This window comes from Triticum aestivum, chromosome 2B (genome assembly GCF_018294505.1).
Source record: "Triticum aestivum cultivar Chinese Spring chromosome 2B, IWGSC CS RefSeq v2.1, whole genome shotgun sequence".
NCBI classification, from domain to species: domain Eukaryota; kingdom Viridiplantae; phylum Streptophyta; class Magnoliopsida; order Poales; family Poaceae; genus Triticum; species Triticum aestivum.
In genome coordinates this window covers 785,945,652-785,953,255 of record NC_057798.1, presented here as the reverse complement: position 1 = coordinate 785,953,255, position 7,604 = coordinate 785,945,652, and positions in this window count along the sequence as shown.

Below are 7,604 nucleotides of genomic sequence, written 5' to 3'. Positions count from 1 at the left end.
CCGTCGTCGCCGCCCCGTCCCGTCGCCCCTTCGTCGCCGGTGAGCTCGCCATGGCCGCCAGTGTCCACACACACACACATAGTACTGCACACACACACATACACACAGTACACACACACACACTACACACATTAGTTTGTTTGTTATAAATTTTTCTGTTTTTTAGTTATAGAAATGTTAGAAATTATTCTGTTTTTTAGTTATATAAATATTAGAAATGTTAGTTTTATAGAAATGTTATAAATGTTTTCTGTTTTTTAGTTATAGAAATGTTAGCAATTTTTCTGTTTTTTAGTTATATAAATATTAGAATTGTTATGGAAATGTTAGTTATATAATCATGAAATTTTAGAATTAGTTTTAGTTAGATGAATTAGATTAATGTCAAATTGTTAGAATTTGCATATATATAGAATTTTAGTTATCACAATCCAATCATTTCAAAAATGTTACTTTTTGCGGGCATATAGTATTTGTTCTCGACGATATGCCCGGCCCGCATCCTCGCCGTCGACCTGTTCGCGATGACGTCATGCTTCAGGGACCCATGTCCGGGACTGGGCTCCGCCGGGCTGGCACTGGGAGGTGCTACCTGGAGGGGCGCGCCGCTTGGTGAGGAACCCGACCTCGGGTCCCGTCGTCGACCCTGATCTTCTTTGGTGGCGTTCGCGTGGGCCACATTCGGTGCAGAGGCAGCCGGCCCCGCCGGAGGTGGTGCGTCGCCGTGTCAGGGAGAAAGATGAGCACGTCCATCGCTACATGGCTGCTATGGACGACGTCAGGTTCTCCACTACTTGGCGGGTTCTTTGGGCAGATGACCGGAGATATGGTCCTGTGATGGTTCCTTCTCTTTGGGTGTGCACCGCCCGCGCCCCAGGAACCGCGAGTGGCGCCCTAGATTCTTCTGTAGTACTCGATCTTTATTAGGTACCTAGCCAGTGATGTATTCGATATATAGTATTCGAGACGATGTATTCGAGATTATATATATTAAGACGATGATGTATTCGAGATTATATATTCGAGAGGATGTATTCGAGATTCAGATTTTCCTTATTGATTAATTGCATCCATGCATTGTAATTTGAATACTAAATTGTTTTATATTTCTTCTGTATTATTAGTAAAGTAAAAGCTATGGCGGACAATACCGGCAGAGAGAGAGAAGATGAATTGTTCGACATCGTATGCAGCCCTCACAGGCTAGATGATCTGAATGAAGCAGATGACGGCTCCCAATATCTTAACAATATCGGAGAGGGTGATGAAAAGATATTCGATCTCGACGACCGGGCTGATGAAGTCATGAACTATGATTATGATTATGACACAGACAATGCTGATCTTCAAATAACAAACACTACCGGGGAGGTATATTTATATAAGCATGCATCATGGTGATCATCACATGTTTTTTTATTGAAGATATATTAACGAATCGATCTTTCTTCTTTCAGCCCTCCGGATCGAGCAAATCTGCTTCTACAGACAGCAAGACAAAGCGAGGCCCGGGCAGATTGTTGAAGGATGGTGTAAAGTACCACATCGAATCCATCAAACCTAGTGGCGAACCCCTCACGCCTAAGAACATTGCGAACAAGTGGACTCGTCAGTGCGGAGTTCTTGTGAAGGACAAACTCCCGATCTCCATTCAAGAATGGAAAGAGCCAAAGACTACACGTCCAGGTGTTACTTGGGTCGATGGCAGAGCCAAAGAAGACCTGGTGAAATCTCTGATGGAACATTTCACCCTACCAGATCATTTCACTAAAGCAGATGTGGACAAAGTCAAGGCCGCTGCTCTTAAGAAGATGGCAATTACATTCAACACCCACAAGAAAACTGTATGGGCCAACTACCTCGCTAATGAAAGGAAGACTCCAGATTTCAAGGGAACACTGGAGAAGCAAAGAGAACATTGGGACGATTTCGTGACCTTCAAGGATTCAGAAATATCTAAGGAACGGTCGATGAAAAACAAGGCAAATGCCGCAAGAAAGACGCAGTTCCATAGGCTGGGTCCAGGTGGCTACGCGGTGGCATTGCCTAAGTGGGGTAAGTCTGAGCAAGAGATAGAGGATGCAGGGGTCACTCCGGTTACCCGGCACTGGCCCCCCAGGTGCAGAACTTGGTTCTATGCGCATGGGGGGGCGTTGGACCCGAAGACAGGCATGGTTTTGAAGAAGGCAAGTCTAAAAGGAGTCGAACAAAAGATAATTGACGCAATAGAAGAAGCTCGAGCGGGGGTGTTCACGCCCAACAGAGAGAACGACGAGCTTACGCGCGCCCTAGGAAATCCTGAACACCCGGGAAGAACACGAGGCATGGGTGTTATTCCCTGGTATGAGGGCTTTTCAGACTGGAATGACGACTACAGGTCCCGTGCAAGAAAGAAGATGGAGGAGGAGAAGAAGAGGAAGCTAGAGGAGGAGCAGAGGAAGCAGGACGCAGAACGCCTTCAAGTCCTAGAAGCAAGGCACGCGGACCTGGCACTCAAATTCCAGCAGCAGCAGCAGCAGATCGACTCACTTAGCAAGGAAAGAGGGTCTCAGCAGCGGCAGCAGCAAGCGGATGATCGTCCAGCATTGGATAGCACCGTCCCATCCATGCCGAGAAGCAGCGTTGGTTCTGCCCCGGGCGACACACTGCTGGATAAATACCCTGTGGATGACATCATAGAGAACACTAACTGCGAGCTACACTCCAAAATGAAGAACATATCCATGAAGGTGGCGGACGACGTTGCTTTTCCAGTTACCCCCGAAGCAACCTACCATTGCATCCCAATTCCAGAGGGCTATGCTCATGTCATGGTTGATGAAGTGGTGGACCCATATTCGGGGCTAATGCTTGACATTCCTGGAGGTAAAGACGAGCGCACACTCGGAGAGGTCATACATCGTATCATCCTATGGAGAAAGGATTGCATAATCTTTCAAAGTCCACCGACACCGCGTCGTCTGCCGACTCCTCGAAGTCCGCCACCGAGTCAGCAGACTCCCGCTCCTCCAAGTCCACGAACGCGTGAGACGACTCCTCCTCGAAGTCCGCCACCTCCCCCAAGTTCCCGAACACGTGAGCTGACTCCTCCGGTTTCAAGCCTGGCACAGCGTCATGCCACTTCTCCGGTTGCAAGTCCGGCACCGTGTCAGGCCACACCTCCTGCTTCAAGTCCGGCACATCGTCAGGCCACTTCTCCTGGTCCAACTCCACGTCAGCCGTCTCCGCCGTCTCAGCAATCGCAGAAGAGACATCCCGTAGCTTTGGTGCGTAGCGGTATGAGTCGAGGTAGTTCAGGAAGTACACGCGAAGGCAAGCGATATAAATATGGTCCAAGCCTCGCTCCTCTTCCTCAGAGGCCTTACGACATGACTAAGGAGCAAAACACAGCCATAGTGCAAGCCCAAGTGGACGCCCATTTTGGACCGAAACCGGCACCGCCGCCAAAGGAGAAAGTGCCTGAGAAAGTAATTGACCACTTCATTCGTATGGCTAGAGAACCAGCTCCCAAGCCTGTTGACTCGGACTATGATCGCCAAATCAGGAAGGCACATCGAGTACGACTACAGAAGGAAGCGAGCTCAAGCTCGAGCCAACAAGCAGCTGGCAAAAAATGCGGGAAAACCGTTCCCCAGTTGGGAGAACGGGCGGCGCAAGCGATCCCCCCGCTTGTTGTGCCAACAACACATGAGAGGAGTAGTATGCGCGCCAAATATTATTGTGGGCAAACCGTTAGCGTTCCCCAGCATGGCGATGTGGTAATAACAGAGGATCATATAATGCAGGCTCAAATGCTCAATATCTTTGTTGGACAACTCCTAGAAATCGAGCCCATGCCTACGCTTAAAGAATCGGAAAAAACATGGCAATATGTCCGGGGCAAACCTTTGGTCCATCCAGACAAGGTCAAGGACCTCCCAACGAGAATGTATCAATTGCATCAATGGTACATGAACATTACCAAGATTTCCAATCGAGAGTCCCTCATGGTGAATGTCAAGCATGAGCATTATTACCATGAGAAAGCTCTGGCCATTGAGTATCCAGAACTATTTCAGTTATTGAATCAAGACGCACTCGACAAGTCTATCGTTAGTTGCTATTGTCTGTAAGTGATTTCTTTCTGTAACTTAAGTGTCAAACTAGTTATGTAGTGATAATTTTGATCAATCATTACATGTAATTATCCTCACTATATTCTTTTTCTGTGGTATTATATGCAGGATGAAGATGTATGAAATGAAAAAAGCTGGACGCTATGGCGTTGGGTTCATTGACCCAAATACCATTAATCAGGACATATGGGAGATTGACCATTGTAAAGCTGCTGTAGAGGAAAGCATGCTAGAGTTCTTGAAGCGCCTCAATACCTTCGAAGATATACTACTTCCTTACAACTTCCCGTGAGTCACACTGTCTTGTACTACAAATTCTATTTTTGCTTACTAGCTAGCTAGATGTTAATAATTAAGTGTATACGGTTTACGGTAGTTGATTAATTTTATGCACATGCCCGCTTAATTAAGACATGCAAACATGTGCGTATGCAGTTGGCACTGGGTCTTGATAGACATTAAAGTTGAGGAAGGAAAAGTTGAATTACTGGACTCACTAACTAAAGAAGATAAAGACTACACCATCGTGAAGGGGATAGTCAACAGGTAATTTCAATCATTATTAACTATTAGTTCCTGATATGAACTATTTAATAACCCCTTTATTAATTTTCTTTGCCGGCGGGCAGGGCATGGGCAAAGTTCATCGCGGTGACTCCAGGAGAATGGCCAAAAAAATTGTTTTGGCATCGACCCAAGGTAAGTAATTAAGTAGTACTAGCTAGCTACCATCTCTTTAATTCTTGTTTCAATATCATTAATTAATTATTATGCTTGATTAATCATTATCTGATTCAATTCCATTCTCGTAAAGGCCCCGAGGCAGGCGAAAGGGAATAATCTGTGTGCATACTACGTTTGCGAGAACATTCACATGATGACGTGTGAAAGGAGCAGATCTGATAAACAGGACTGAGTACGTTTTTGTCAGAACACTATTCACACCATTATCGATATCTAGTCACACAACTAACACACATGCATATTGATCTCCTTCTTAACAGTTCAGATCGGTGCGGGATAAGCTCCTACCATCGGACCGCATACAAGCACTTAAAGAGGAAATAGCCGGATTTTTGCTCGACCAGGTCATAGATCCGAAAGGAGAATACTATTATCCGCTACAGCCCCCATGAACCACTTGTCATCGTGCTCCGAAGGCACCAAGACAACATGTAGTAGAAATTGTATATGTATATACATGTTTATATGTGTGAATAGTTAATGGTGTTGGCTGTGAGACATTCGATAATATATATATATATATATATATATATATATATATATGCGGTTCTACGTACGAGAAAATCTATTTAATATATATGCATAACGTGTACAATTTGTAGTATCGTGAAATACTAGCAAACAAAAAAGAATTAAATAGAAAATAAAGCCAAATTGAAAACACAAAATTAAAGCAAAAATTAAAAAAAAACACCCAAACATTTAGTACCGGTTGGTGTTACCAACCGGTACTAATGTCCTACACGCACACGGGCCTGGCTCGTGCCACGTGTTTGCACTTTAGCGCCGGTTCGTGACAAACCGGTACTAAAGGGGGGGGGGCTTTAGTCCCCACTCTTTAGTGCCGGTTCGCCAACCGGCACTAAAGGCCGTCACGAACCGGCACTAAAGCCCGGTTCTGCACTAGTGTGAGTTGAAGCCATTGCGTAAGATGGCACTGGTGTAAATCCGTGATAAAATACACGGGGTAGCTAGGACCCGTCAAGTCAGCACTAGTAGAAAAAGGACCTAATGTGAGACACATTAGTGCCGGTTCGATTTTGGCCCGGTACTAATGGTACCATTAGTGCCAGTTCGAACGGCTATGCATTAATGTCGGTTCGTTTTGAACCTTTAGTACCGATTCGTGCCACGAACCGGTACTAAAGGGGTGATGGCAGGCTGGCGTCAGACCGGGGCCCCGCGATTACCTTTAGTACCGGTTCGTGGCACGAACCGGTACTAAAGGGCTAACCTTTAGTACCGGTTCGTGCCACGAACTGGTACTAAAGGGGTTTGACCTATAGTACTGGTTCGTTTCAAAAAATAAAATTCTTCGAGATGTAGTTATATTACTACATCTACTAGTTAGGAAAATTAAAAAACTTAAATTTGGACATGTTTTGAAAAAAGTATAGGGAAAATGTAAAACGGCTATAACTTTTGCATACGATTTCGGAGAAAAACGTATAATATATCAAAAAATTCAGCACGAAAATCCGCATCCGATTTTGACAGCCTACGACTTGTTTGCAATTTTTTAGAATCCTCAAATTCCAAAAGGAGAAAAAGATATGCTCAAATTTAAGTTTTTTTAATTTTGGTTAAATCTGGTCAAACTATGGTCAAACTACTTATTCAAGAAGTATTAATGTTACTACATACTTATTCAAGAAAATTAGTGTTACTAAATAATTATTTCAATTTTTTGAATTTTGGTCAAATCTGGTCAAACTATGGTCAAATTGTGGTCAAATTATGGTCAAACTTATTCAAGAAATATTAGTGTTACTAAATAATTACTGTTTTTTAGAATAATAGTTTCAAACTCAAACGGTGAAATGTGTGACCTAATGCTCAAGCTAAACTGCTGAGGGTTAATAGGATTTACAGCTTACATTTGTCAGGAAAACAACAAGTGCAGACTTGGAAAGTAGGTGGAATAGAACTCCGAAGTTAAGCGTGCTCAGGCTGGGGGAGTGAGAGGATGGGTGACCGGTCGGGAAGTTAGACGATTTGGAATGAGTGATCCACACTTGAGTAGTTAAGAGGGGCGATTAGAGACTAAATAATCAAATAATTCAAAAAATTGAAAATAAAAAAAATCAATTTTTTTTCCAAAATTTTCAAAAAATAATTTCAAAAAAAATAACACCAACCGGTACTAAGGGTCCCCCATACCACGGCGCGAGCTCACGCCACGTGGTGGGCCTTTAGTGGCGGTTCGTGCCGAACCAGTACTAAAGGGGGGGCTTTAGTCTCCACTCTTTAGTGCTGGTTGCAGAACCGGCACTAAAGGCCCTTATGAACCGGTATTAAAGCTCCATTTTCTACTAGTGCAGGCTGCTGAACGAGCTTGGTGGAAGCCACGCTGCTCCTCCGCTGAGATGGCGGGGTAGCTTCTAGGGTAGCTTCTTGGGCAGGATCTCGCAGCTGCTGGTTCTCAACATCTTGTCATTCCTCTAGCTTTCATACCCTATCCTTAAGCTGCCCCACAAAGTTATCGGGGAGGGGGTATATCGACAACGACGACATATACATAGAAAAAATGTTATCTAGGAGGGGGTATATCAATCCCCCTCATTTCAAAGTTATCAGGGAGGGGGTATATCGACAACGACGACATATACATAGAAAAAAATGTTATTAGGGAGGGGGTATATCGACCCCCTCATGTCGAAGTTATCGGGGAGGGGGTATATCGACAATGATGACATATACATAGAAAACAATGTTATCTGGGAGGGAGTATATCGACCCCCTCAT